General features: G+C 59.2%; 1 protein-coding gene across 1 annotated transcript in view; it reads right to left on the minus strand.

Annotated features, from left to right (window-relative positions):
- The window catches only part of TIAM1 (TIAM Rac1 associated GEF 1), a 228,237-nt gene extending 217,785 nt beyond the window's left edge, over window positions 1-10,452 (minus strand). The window contains exon 1 of the mRNA XM_054577830.1: window positions 10,368-10,452. The gene's annotated coding sequence lies outside the window, so the exon portion shown is untranslated. The remainder of the gene's footprint in view (window positions 1-10,367) is intronic.
- Between the last annotated feature and the right edge of the window lie 1,468 nt (window positions 10,453-11,920).

Consider the following 11,920-nt stretch of genomic DNA (forward strand, 5'->3'; position numbering starts at 1 on the left):
GGACCCTTAGGCCGGCCTCCGTAACACGCAGGGTATCGAACTACTGAACTTGACTCATGTTCTCATGAAGCTGCTTGTTTCAAATTCCACAAAGTAGCTTTCTAACCTGGAAAAGCTATACCTTCCTATTCCCCAGGAAGATTCCATTTTTCCCCCAAATTTTAGTTTCCTAGCAACCGTCACACGGCGACCGAGACGGGGCGTAAGCCCTTGGCACGGGCCGCCCACAGCCCAGGACCGCAGGCCGGCCTGACAACACCAAGCACTGGAGAAAGACCCGGAGCTGGGAGGCCGGCGGTTCCCTCCGCCTGACCCGGGGCCGGGGGCCGGGGGGCGGGCGGGGGCACGGCGACCACGACACTCACAGCCAGCCAGCCGGGGCCTCGCAGGCCGGGAGGGGTGCGTTGCTTCCGGGAAGAGGTGGATTTGGCAATTAAACTCAGGGGCTGTCTGTCAGGTGTAACTTCAGCCCTTCGCCCTCTAAGAAGCTCCATCAGTCTGTCCTGCTGCCAAGGGCAGGCCACCCAGCCCTGGCCGGGCGGCCCCGTGGCTTGGCCGTCGACCGCAGGATGACCGGTCACAGGGGCAGGGCCTGTCCAGGGCCCACGCTGGGGTTGGGGGCTCGGCCCGGGCCAGGCCCGCGCGAGAGGAAACCAACCTGAGTTTCTCTGCCTCTTTCTCCCTCCCTTCCCCATCTCTCTAAATATAAAAAATCTTTTAAGTTAAAAAAAAGAAAGAAAGAATGGGCCACTCACTTGATCTCTAGTCCTTGGCCAGAGACCCCAAACTCCTACTACTCACCTGCAACTTTTACAAACATTGTCCCCCTGGTTCTGACCCCATTTCCTCAAAGAAAGAGAAGGTCATTTGGGTGTTTTTTACGGGAAACGAGCTGGAATCACGCACGGGCTCCGCAAACCTTTTTCTGGCAGGTCATTCGAATGGTCCGCCACCCCCGCTGAGAAGGCACAGCGCCCAGGCGCAGGCAGGCTCAGCCCCAAGTGAAGCCGTTACCTGTCAGGCGGCATAAAGGGGGAAAACACCACAGGGTAATTTTGTAAATCTATTTTTAAATAATTAGATTCTTACATTTTTCAGTTACGTGAAAACCATAGCTATGAGGTTTTAATTTTTTTAATTACAACGAAATGTTAAAGTTCAATTGACATAATTGTAGGACTGAAATGTTAATGGCTAAGCACATGGATTTCGACATGAGATAATTATTCTAACATTCATAAAACTTTTCTACAATGTCACAGCAGATCTTGCACTGAACTTGGAACGTTGTTTCTGAAAAGATGCTTCACGCTCCGTAAACTGCTCCGGAGGCAACGTCACCACGGGGGGCCTGCAAAGGCCCCGACCCCTGCGCGAGCCTCCGCGCCTCGGCTGGCGTTCCTGGGGGCGGTCGTGAGCGGTACCTTGAGGTCCACATGTCCTCAGGAGTAAAGAGGACGTGTGGACCTCAAGGTCTTTACTCCTAGGTCGTACCCTGAGGTGGGAGGCGCCGCTCAGGCCGAGACGCGCCCAAAGCACCTGAAATCACTGTCCAGTTTTTAAAAACTCCCTATCCTAAAACAGACACTTTATAGAGCTTAATAATAACCAAATATTTTTTAAGTGATCAAAACAGCCCGATGTCTCAGATTACTGATGAACCTGTTACGCTCGCTTCCAAGGAGCTAGAACACAGACACAGCTCTCCTACGTCAAGAAACGTAAGCGTGTGCTCTCCAACAGCAGGTGTGTCTCTGGGCACAGGGCCGTCACCCTCGGCACTAGTGACCATAGCTCCGCCACCCCGTCTGGGGGACTGTCCGGCCAGGGCAGGGGGAGAGCACATCCCCGCCCCCAGACCTGCCCAGCCTCCCCAGCGCGCCCACCACGACGACTGCAGCTGCCGGGCTGCCGCGAGGCTGCCCGCGGCCACGAGCCCGGGTGCCAACCCGACACAGCAAGAGGCGCGCACACCCACAGCTGACACCGAAGGCAGTTCGCCATCAAGTTGCTTTGTAAATGTTTCCTTCCTGTGGCTTTGATGGAACCACTGAGCCACTCACACAGCTCTTTAAAGGGTGGCTTTTCTTCAGTGAAATCAGCTTTCAAATGCAAGGCTTCCAGCGCTCCCTTCCTCACCCTGGTGACTTAAGTCAGTCATGCCCAAAGAACTACAGGGGAGAAAACATAAAACCAATGCGCCGCCCTGCTGCGGAGTAAATAGTATTGACAAAGTTTAACGAAGCAAACATGCTTCATTGATTGTCCGCTTTTAAAAAGCAAACGAGCCCCGGCTGGTGCGGCTCCGTGGACTGAGCGCCGGCCTGCGAACCAAAGGGTCGCCCGCTCGATTCCTGGTCAGGGCACAGGCCTGGGTTGCGGGCCAGGTCCCCAGGAGGGGGCGCACCAGAGGCAACCATGCATGGATGTTTCCTTCCCTCCCTGCCCCTCTGTCTCGAAATAAACAAATAAAATCTTTTTTTAAAAAAAAAGGAAATGATATGCAAAGGACACCATCAGAAATGTGAAAAGATGATCCACAGAATGGAGAAAATGTCTGCAAAATCATACATCTGGTAAGGAACTTGTACCTAGAACACATAAAGAATTCTTGCAACTTAATAAACAGACCACGCCCTGGCTGGCATGGCTCAGTGGATTGAGCACTGGCCTGCGAACCAGAGGATCGGCAGTTCGATTCCCAGGCAGGGCACAGCCCTGGGTGGCAGGCCAGGTCCCCAGCAGGGGGCGCGCACGATGCAACCACACAATGACGTTTCCCTCCCTCTCTTCCTCCCTCCCTTCCCCTCTCTAAAAATAAAATCTTTTTTTTAAAAAATGTAGTCCACTTCCTTTAAAAAATAAATTAATTAATTTTAAAAAACAATTCAAAAAATGGGCAAATGTCTGAACAGACATTTCTCCAAAGAAAACACACGAGGAGCCAAGGAGCACCTGAAAAGATGCCCCACGCCACCGTTTCTCAGGGAAATGCAAATGAAAACCACAGGGAAAGACACCCTCCCTGCCCCCCCCCCAGGAGGCCTGGAATCAAAGGGACAAACGCAGGAAAGCGGAGCCCTGAGGTCCTGCTGGCCCAGGCCGCCGCCTGGGAACAGCCTGGCAGCCCCACCTGGCCGAGCGTTTTACTCCTAGGCGTACGCCAAAAAGACTTTCAACAAATACTCAGACAAATATTTGTAAATTAATGTGCACAGCAGTAATGAGTCCCAACAGCCAGAAGGTGGGAGTGACCCAAATGTCCGTCCGCCGATACACGAATAAACAAACCGCGGCACATCCGTGCCATGAAACAGGACTCGGCGACGGGAGGCACGAGGCGCAGACGCCTGCGCCGACGCGCATGACCCTGGAGAGCGCGGCGCTCCGCGGGAGGGGGCGGCCCCCGGAACCACGCGACGCGGTTCCCTGTGCCCGCGAAGGCCAGCTGCGCGCGTCTGTGGAGACAGGAAGCAAATGCTCGCCCAGTTCCCAGAGGCGGGGGCAGGGCAGGGAGTGAAAGAGCACAGGGTGTCTTCTCTTGGGGATGATGAAAACGTTCTTAAACTGATCAGGGAGCTGGTTACACAAGTCTGTAAATATACCAAAACCACTCACTTGTGCACTTTAAAGACCCGAGCTGAGAGTTGTATAAATTATATGTTAACGAAGCTGCCACACACCACCGAAGGACAGGACGCAGGCTTGGCCGGCCCACAGAGCACAAGCACACCACCCCGGCCGGCGACGGCAGCGGGGTCCTCGCAGGGCGTGGCGCCGGGAGGCACGCTGGCTGAGGACAGGCTCGTGGGACACAGGGGAGGGTGAAAGTCAGGGCCTCGGAGGGGGACCTAAACCAGAGGTCTGTGGCAGTGACGTAGACTGAGGACTGATCCACGCGTGGACTGTGAAGACAATCATCAGAAGGCTGCAGGAGGAAGAAGCGGTAAGAGCTGCAAAGAAGCTAGGTTGTCACTTATCACAAGAGGAGGTCCACACAGAGAGGTGCGGCGTCTTGAGAGACAGACGGATGGACCAGGGAGGAGGCAGGGGAGCCTGGGAGTGGGCAGCAGGGCTGAGCAGGGACAGACTCCTGCCGCTGCCTGGTCCTCTGCTCCAAGCTTGCTGACCCTGCCTGGAATCATGACTGTACACGTTGTTTTGAGCATCAAATCAAACTTGGCTTTACTTGAGCTGAAAAATCGGCATGAGCCCTGACTGGTGTGGCTCAGCATCGTCCAGCAAAGCGAGAGGTCGAGAAGTCGCGGGTTCGATTCCCAGTCGCGCCACAGGCCTGGGTTGCGGGCCAGGTCCCCAGGAGGGGGTGCGCGAGAGGCGACAGAGCAACAGATCAACAGATCAATGTCTCCCGCTCTTTCTCCCTCCATTCCCTCTCTCTAAAAATAAAAAAAATAAAATTTTTAAAAAATAAAATAAAAACCGGCATGAAATAAGAATGTAACATGTCCAGAAAAACGTTGAGGTGGACACCGCCGTCATTGACTGAAGCTGTGACAAGTGTATCTGTCACAGCAGAACCAACACACGTTTTCCAGCCCAGCCCGGCCTCCCTGTGAAGGCAGTTTGGGGACATGTGTCAGGCCCCTCGGGGAAGCCGGGCAAAGCCCCACGCTGGCGCGGCAGACAGCAAGACCCCACACGGCGAGGTCAGAGTTCAGCATGGAAGAGCAGCAGGAAGCCCGAAGGCACCCTGGCACCCTGAGGTCTGTCCAGGAGAGAAAGTGTCCACAGCGTGTCCCCGCCCAGCGGCCCCAGGCCAGCCTTTCAGCCCCGCAGGAGCCACAGAGGCCGCTCCCCCAGGAGCACAGCCAGCAGTGCAGGCGGTGGGAAAGGATGGGCCCGCCCACTCCCTGGGTCACAGCTGACCCGTGGGGCTCAGGTGGCGGACACCAGGCCACAGGCACGGCCAGGGGTGCCCGCGGTCCCTGAGGGCTGGGCCTTGCGGGTCTGGAAGGGCTGTGGTTCCTGTCCCCGGGGGGCCACCGCATCCCGAGGAGCTCGCCCTCCCTGCCCTCCCTGCCCTCCTGGTCCAGCTGGACGCTCGGGTCCTGGGAGGAAACGGAGGTGCACGTTCCACCAAAAAGACAAAAACCAGCACATTACATCACTTGTTGGGTCAGGCTCTTATTCAGTCAAAAAAAACCAAACAAACAACCCACCCGGGAGGCCATGACGAGAACAACGCCCGCACTGAGCCTCTAAACGCGCCCCGCGCCCCAGCAGCGAGCAGAGCCCGTGAGCCCAGACTCCCGGCCCCCCCCCGCCCTCCGGCCAGGGCCTTCCTCAGCCCCGACGGCAGCCGGGTCCGCTTCCCCGAAGCCAGGGCTGCAGCTGGGTCAAAGGAGACCTTGCCCGCAGGATCTGAAGAAATTCTGAGATGGCCAGGCAGGAGAGCCGCCCCCCAAAGCCGGGGGGGGGGGGGCCCGCCTGGTGGGAGGAGGGGAGGCGAAGCAGACCTCTCCCAGGGCCCTGGGGCGCCACCTGCGGACCTCAGACCAGCCCGTCCTCTTTCTTCTGCAGAGCACCGGGGAAATCTGCTCCTGGCCACTTCCCCAGCGCTGGCCGGTGGCTTCCCAGCCCCTTATCAGCTGGGCAGAGGGCAGGGGAGGCCAGGTGCAGGGACCAGCAGGCTCTGAGTCCAAGGTCAGCAGCTCCCAGCCTGGAGGAGGCGCGGCCAGAGCGCGCTGGGCTGCAGGCCCCGTGCCAAGCGGCTTCTTTCTGCAGGACCTTGCCTCCGCCACGGCCGCGGAGAACAGAGATCGGTGGCGTCTTTAAGGAAAAGCCACTGAGTCCCCATAGCCTCTGGGCCAACTCCCTCCTCTCCCCTCCCAAGCCGAGCCTGGGCACCGAGGCCACGAGCTCCCAGCCACAAATTTCCCTGCAAACCTGTAGAGGATGCCTTTCAGCTTAAGGGGGACCGGGGCCAGAACTAAACACAGGTGCCTTTTTTTTCCAAACCAAACACCCTTCCCTCCCTTTTATTCCCCCTCCTTCCTGAATTCAAAGCGACCCCCAGAGAACTGGCAGCAGCCTGCTTCCTACACTCCAGTGTGGCCGAGGGTCTCAAAGCCGCAAGGACCTCCTTCCTCAACTGCACCCACGTGTCCCCTGTGGAAGGAAACCTTGTGACAACATGGAGCGGTCAAGGGTCTTGGCTCACTCGGAGGCCAGGACGTGGGGGGCGTGGAAGCTGCCCCCCACAGAGCTCCTGGCTGAATGGCCGCTCTTTGTCTCGCACCCCTGAGTGCACCCAGCCGGGGGGCTGGCATGTCAGGCCAGGGCTGTGGCCCCCACTTCCGCCCACGTGAATGGGACCCCCTCATGCAGAATGCAAGTGTCAGCTCAGCCCTGGCCCAACCAGCACAGGCTCCAAGGTCTTCTAGAAGGATCTCACACGGGCACAGGCAGGAGCTCTCCACATCCACAGTCCAGGCCTTAATGAAGTTCTTAATGATGCCCCCGCGGGGCCCAGGAACAGGGCGGCTTCACGCGAGGGAGCGCGGGAGTGAGGAAGGAGGCGCGGGAGCTTGGGACAGGAGACGTCGCCTCACTATTAATATCTTGTACTCTTTTACACTAGAGCATTGTTTCATTTTCCAAACACTCTGTTCCTGGCTGGGCGCTGCTTTATTTTTCAGTGTCTCCTTTATTTAATAATTTTTTTTAAGTCGTTAAAAAGAAGTGATTTGGCCTACACAGATGAGAGATTTTTTTTTTTAACCACGGGAGTTATTATTTACACAAAACTGAACATTCAGAGATGAAATGACCTGGAGGTTGGAACTGTGCAAAACAGAAAACCTCTGTGGGGGCACTTGCACATCTGTTTTATGTTGGGAGAGAAAGGACAGGGACACACTCAGAAACATGCGCCCCACTCACCCACGGGGCCCGCACAAATAACGCCCTTTTTATGACAAAATCTTTATTACAAGATGATGAGCAGGGCATTCTGTTACATAGCCACATCACACTCAAGTGCACCCCATGGTGCTGTAGGCGAAATGTTCAAATTAAAGCTAATACACCATGACACCCATATTGTGACCCTGCCAGCCACACTCAGGCAGGCCTGGCTTCTGCTTGGTTACCTCGGAGGGGAAAGCGTATCTGTGCGCGGACACTCACTCACACGCACACCGGGGAGACAGTGTTTAGATGCAGGAACCCAGGCGACCGCAGCCAGAAACGATATCCTGCCTCTGCTAACCACAAGCCGGAACCTGCGCGTCGGGAGCCGGTCTGGAGCTGCCAGGAGGCGCGCCCGGCCGGCCGCACCCTGGCAGCGGCAGCCGCCCCATCCTCACGGACCTCCACGCCACATACTGGGGGCTCAAAGCTACTCACAGGCAGCTGCACAAAGTGCCTCTCCTTCCTTCCGACAGCAAGCTCCCCGCCGCGGGGGTGGGGAGGGAGCCCGCGGGGATTGGGTGAGGGTGGGGGAGGAGATAGGACCCGGGCTGTCTGTCCTTCCAGGTTGGGAAGGGAGCGGCAGGGTGGGGAGCTGGGAGACAGACCTGCAGGGGGCAGGGACCAGCCTTTGTTCCAGCTCTTCGGAGGAGCTTTAGAGTGGAGTTAAATTGTCAGCTAATGAGGCTTCCTCACCCTGTGCCCCTTTCAAGTCTAGGCCCCACTCGGTGAGCTCCCTAGCAGGGGGCAGAGCCACCTCCCCAGCCCTGGGGGCTGGCGGGTTCCCAGAATGCGCGGGAACTCAGAACTGGTTCGCAGATTATTGATCCTGGGTGGGGTGGGGGGCGGGGGGGGGGTGGAGGGGTCGCACAGGCCAGGGACACAGGGGCGGAGGCGCCGGCCTGCTACCCAGGCTGCAGGGCTGCCGCCGGGCAGGTGTTCCGTTGCGGGTGTGTCGTCTGTCTGTTTGGGCAGGGGGACGGCCTGACCTGCACTCCCTGCCTGGGTGACAGTACGCGATAGGGGACACTCTGCGCAGGAACTCGCCCCGACCGACCGGCGAAAGGGTGTGGAAACTGCTTTTTTTTTTCCCAATAACGTCTTATTCTGCAGGCAAGCCTAAGATGGTCTTTTTTAAACTATATATCTGATTATGGTAGGCAGTTTTTCTTCTTTGGTTTTTTTCTGTATGAAACTGGCTCCTTCGCTGCCTAAGGAAAGTCAGCTGGTGGAGCAGAGGAAAAACAAGTCAAAACACACCGACAGCATTTTGAAGCCATTCATCGCAATCAGTTCCCTCCTGCCTTCCCGAGCTGGTCACAGCTTCCTCTGGAGGTTTATTTCTCCCCCGTTCGGTGATAATTACTTAGCAACTTCCGTGTTTACACTCAAAGACAATCTCCCCTCCCCCCACCGCAGGAGCTCTTTACTGTGGGGTGCAAAGGAGCGTATTCTAGAAACCTGCCAGGGACAAGACTCCGGCTCCAGGGCCCAGCCCACACCCCCTGCTACCAGGAAGTGTTCCCTCCCTGCCTCCAGGTATCTCTTTGTTCAAACTTCCCTCCATCCGGGCATTTACCGCTCTGCACGGCGGCCATTGGTTCCTTCCCACCTGGACAGGTTCTGCCTCCGCCCAGGCCTGGGCCTCAGCATGGCCTCAAGGCAGAGGGAAGGCCGGCAGGAGAAACCGCCGAAACCCGACGGAAACTCAAACAGGAAACGAAGCTGGAAACGATTAGTTTAAGCGCCACGGAGTTAAACCTAAGCCCATTAAAACGAGCCCCGTTCTGAGCGGAAAAGAGCGGTCCTCCCGCTTTTTAACGCGCACAGGAGCTGGGAGGGTGGAGGCCGGAGGGAAAGGACCGGGCTGTCCCTGTAACAGAGCCCCTACCAGGACAACCACGTTCCGCCAGGGGTTCATGCGTGGCAGGCACTGTCCTAAGCAGTTAATTTGCCACTGTCATTTTAACCCTCTCCCCCCCCACCCCCCGCAACGGGGATGCTCATCTCCACTTTCCATGCTCGGAAACTGAGACGCAGAAGATTGAGTAGCTGGCCTGGATCACCCAGCTTGTGAGTGGCACTGAGCAGGTACTGGAACCCGGGTTGGTTTGACCTCCGCGCCAGGCTCTCCACCTCTACTCCAGCTCTAACAAAGTGTGTGCCAAGTCAGCACGCGTGGGTAACCGGATCCAGCTCGCTCTGACTCAAGGGTGCCCCACAGCTGCTCCGCGGGGCCGCGTGGGTACCAACGAAGAGGGCACGGATTGGCCGGCGTCCCGAAGGGCTCGCGCGCGTCCTTCAAGACTCAAGCTCTGCCAGCGCGCAGAAAAAGGCAGGCTCGGGTCGACGTGGGCTGATCAGAGGGCAAGGCTAGATAGAAGACGCTACTGGAAGGGAGGGGCGGGTGGCTCGGTCAGCGCCCCGACAGCCGTCCATCTGAGAGGGACCCTGGCCGGGACGCCGCGCCCCTGGGAGCAGGGGGCTGGGGGCGCCGTGCGTGCGCGGCCGATAGTGGAAGCGAAGGCGCCTCCAGGGCGTCTTTTCCCTGCAGCATTTCTCCGGGAGGCCGGGGGAGGGGGCATCACCTGACAGCACGCACCAACTTCTCCCAGCTCGGAGGGGCGCGCGGCAGCGGCAGGCCGGGGGAGCGCAGAGCGCAGCTCTCGCCCAATGGCGAGGTCCGTAAACAAAAGCAGGCCCCACGCGGGTCCCCGACCCGGCGGTGAGAGGCGCGGCAAAGCAGCATCCCAGCGGGCAGCCCGCGATCGCGCGCGGGAACCCCACGCACAGACCTCTGGACCCCGCGCCCGGGCCAGTCATTGTCTGCGCGCCCGCAAGATGCCGCTTTAAATGCCCCCACCCTGATCGGCCGCGGGTCTTCGGCCCAGCGTGCCAACCCCCGGCTCTCCTCCCCGTGGGTCTGGCCCCGAGCAGGGCACCGATCGCCAAGGTGAGTGCCCAGTCGGCGTCGCCGAAATCCCGGGCCTGGAGGTGCTCAGGTCGGGGACGGAGGCACACTCAGCCACACGCAAGCACACGCACGCCCTCCCCGAAGTTGATAAAAATCAGCCGACAAATACAAAGTGCCGCCGCCGCCGCCGCAAGTCAGCGCTGACCTCCCGCCGCCAGGAAGACCGAATGCCAGCGCCCGGACACTGTCACTTCCATTCGGCGCCGGGCACCTGGGAGCCGCTGGCTCGTCACCCTCCTTACGGTTCGAGTGAGAGATGTCTCCCCGCCTCCCGAGTTTGCGAACACAAAAACAATACCAGAGAACGCAATCGGGGGGAGCTAGGACCCGCCGGGAGCCCCGGTGTGCGGGAGACGGGGGTCGGGACGTGCCCGTCAGGAGCAGAGTAGCTCGGGCATCTTCACCGCGGCCCTCGGGGTGGCTCCGGCCAGCCAGCCCGCGCTCCCGGGCCCACGGTACTCACCCGCGACGCTCGTCCCGGATCTCCACGACTGGGACGGAACAATGCGGGAACGCCGGGATCCCGGGGCTGCGGGGACCGAGGCGACCGCTGCTCTGCAGAGACGCGAGCCCGACGGCGGCGGCGCTGCTCCGCCCGGCCGCGCTTCGGCACTCGCGGTCGGCCAATGAGAGCCGTCAGGGCGCCTCCGCGGGCGGCCTCGGGGGCGGGGCCAGAGGAGCGCGTGGGAAACCGGGCTCCAATTGGTTTGCCTGACGGTCGCTCCGCCTCCTGCCGACCAATCAACAACGGTGGATACAGGAGCGGGGCGTTCGGAGTTGAGCTGGAGACTGACAACAGGAGCACGCTGGGTACCTCGCTGCATCCCGGCCCCGGAGCGCGGCCGGAAGGATGCAGTGCCGCGCGCACCTGGGCTGCCTTCCCTTGCGACCCCCGCGGCGCGGCTTGGGGGCAGCTGGGGCCGGCCGAGGACGCGCGGCTGTTGGGGGACGGCGACAGAGCCCCTAACAAAGCGGCTTTGGGTGGGCCGAGTGGCCTCCGCCTCCTGCCGCAATAGGTCCGCGAAGCTGCCTGTCACCCTTCATAGGTGGAGGAAGCCAATGACGCACAGAGAAGGGGCTCGAGTTGGCGCGCGCGCGCGGCTCGGGATCGGTGGGATTGGTCGGAGGTAAAGGATTTTCCTGCCACCTAAGGCAGACAGCAGAGGAAGGGAACGGGGGAGGGGAACAGCCACAAAACGCTGTACCTAGGACACGTGGTTCGGCTTGGGAGGCGTGTGCCTGGCTCTGAGGCAGACGAGAACTTTTTTACAAGAAGAAACTAACTACTCCCGCCCCGTAGCTGCCGCGGGATGTTGGCGCCAGCCAGGCTCCAGGTAGGGCGCGGTGGCTTTCACCAGCCCCAGGGAGCCCAACGCTTCCCCGCTGACTCACCTGCCCAGCAAGTGAACTTGAAATCTTAGCGAGCGGCTCTGGCCTCACACTCACCTACTGGGCAGAGTAGTGAGCTGGAACGGTTCTCACGGACCTCGCTTGGTCTGTAAAACCCAGGTATGTCGTTGTCCCGTTGGCCGTTTACCTTTCGCCAGGTGGTGAGGCACACACAGAAACCCAACGGTGATGTAGAGACTCCAGAGAAAGCTCTGTCCCCCTCACCTTCAGAGCTTTGGACTTCACCATTAATACGGTTCACCATCAGGAGGAGCACAGCCAGATTCGGCGGAGGTGTTCGCCCCCAGGGGCTGGAAGGCCTGAGCTCCTGGGGTCCTCTGGTTGAAAGTGGAACCCTAGGCCCCCGCGAGGTGGCTCAGTGCGTTAGAGCATCAGCCCAGTACGCCGAGGCTGCAGGTTCGATCCCTGGTCAGGGCACATACAAGACTCAACCAGTGATGCGTGAATAAACGGAACAACCAATTAATGCCTTCTTCTCTCTTGCTCTCTGCCTGCCTCCTTTCCTCTCTCTCCAAAAATCAATTTAAAGAGAAAGTGGAACCACAAAAGGAGCGGCTGGTGTCGTGGAGGGTAAACCTAAACAGGAAAGCGAAGCCATGCTGGACT

This window comes from Pteronotus mesoamericanus, unplaced genomic scaffold (assembly GCF_021234165.1).
Source record: "Pteronotus mesoamericanus isolate MK-2021 breed Mesoamerican mustached bat unplaced genomic scaffold, CSHL_Meso_final contig_116, whole genome shotgun sequence".
In the NCBI taxonomy this organism is placed as follows: domain Eukaryota; kingdom Metazoa; phylum Chordata; class Mammalia; order Chiroptera; family Mormoopidae; genus Pteronotus; species Pteronotus mesoamericanus.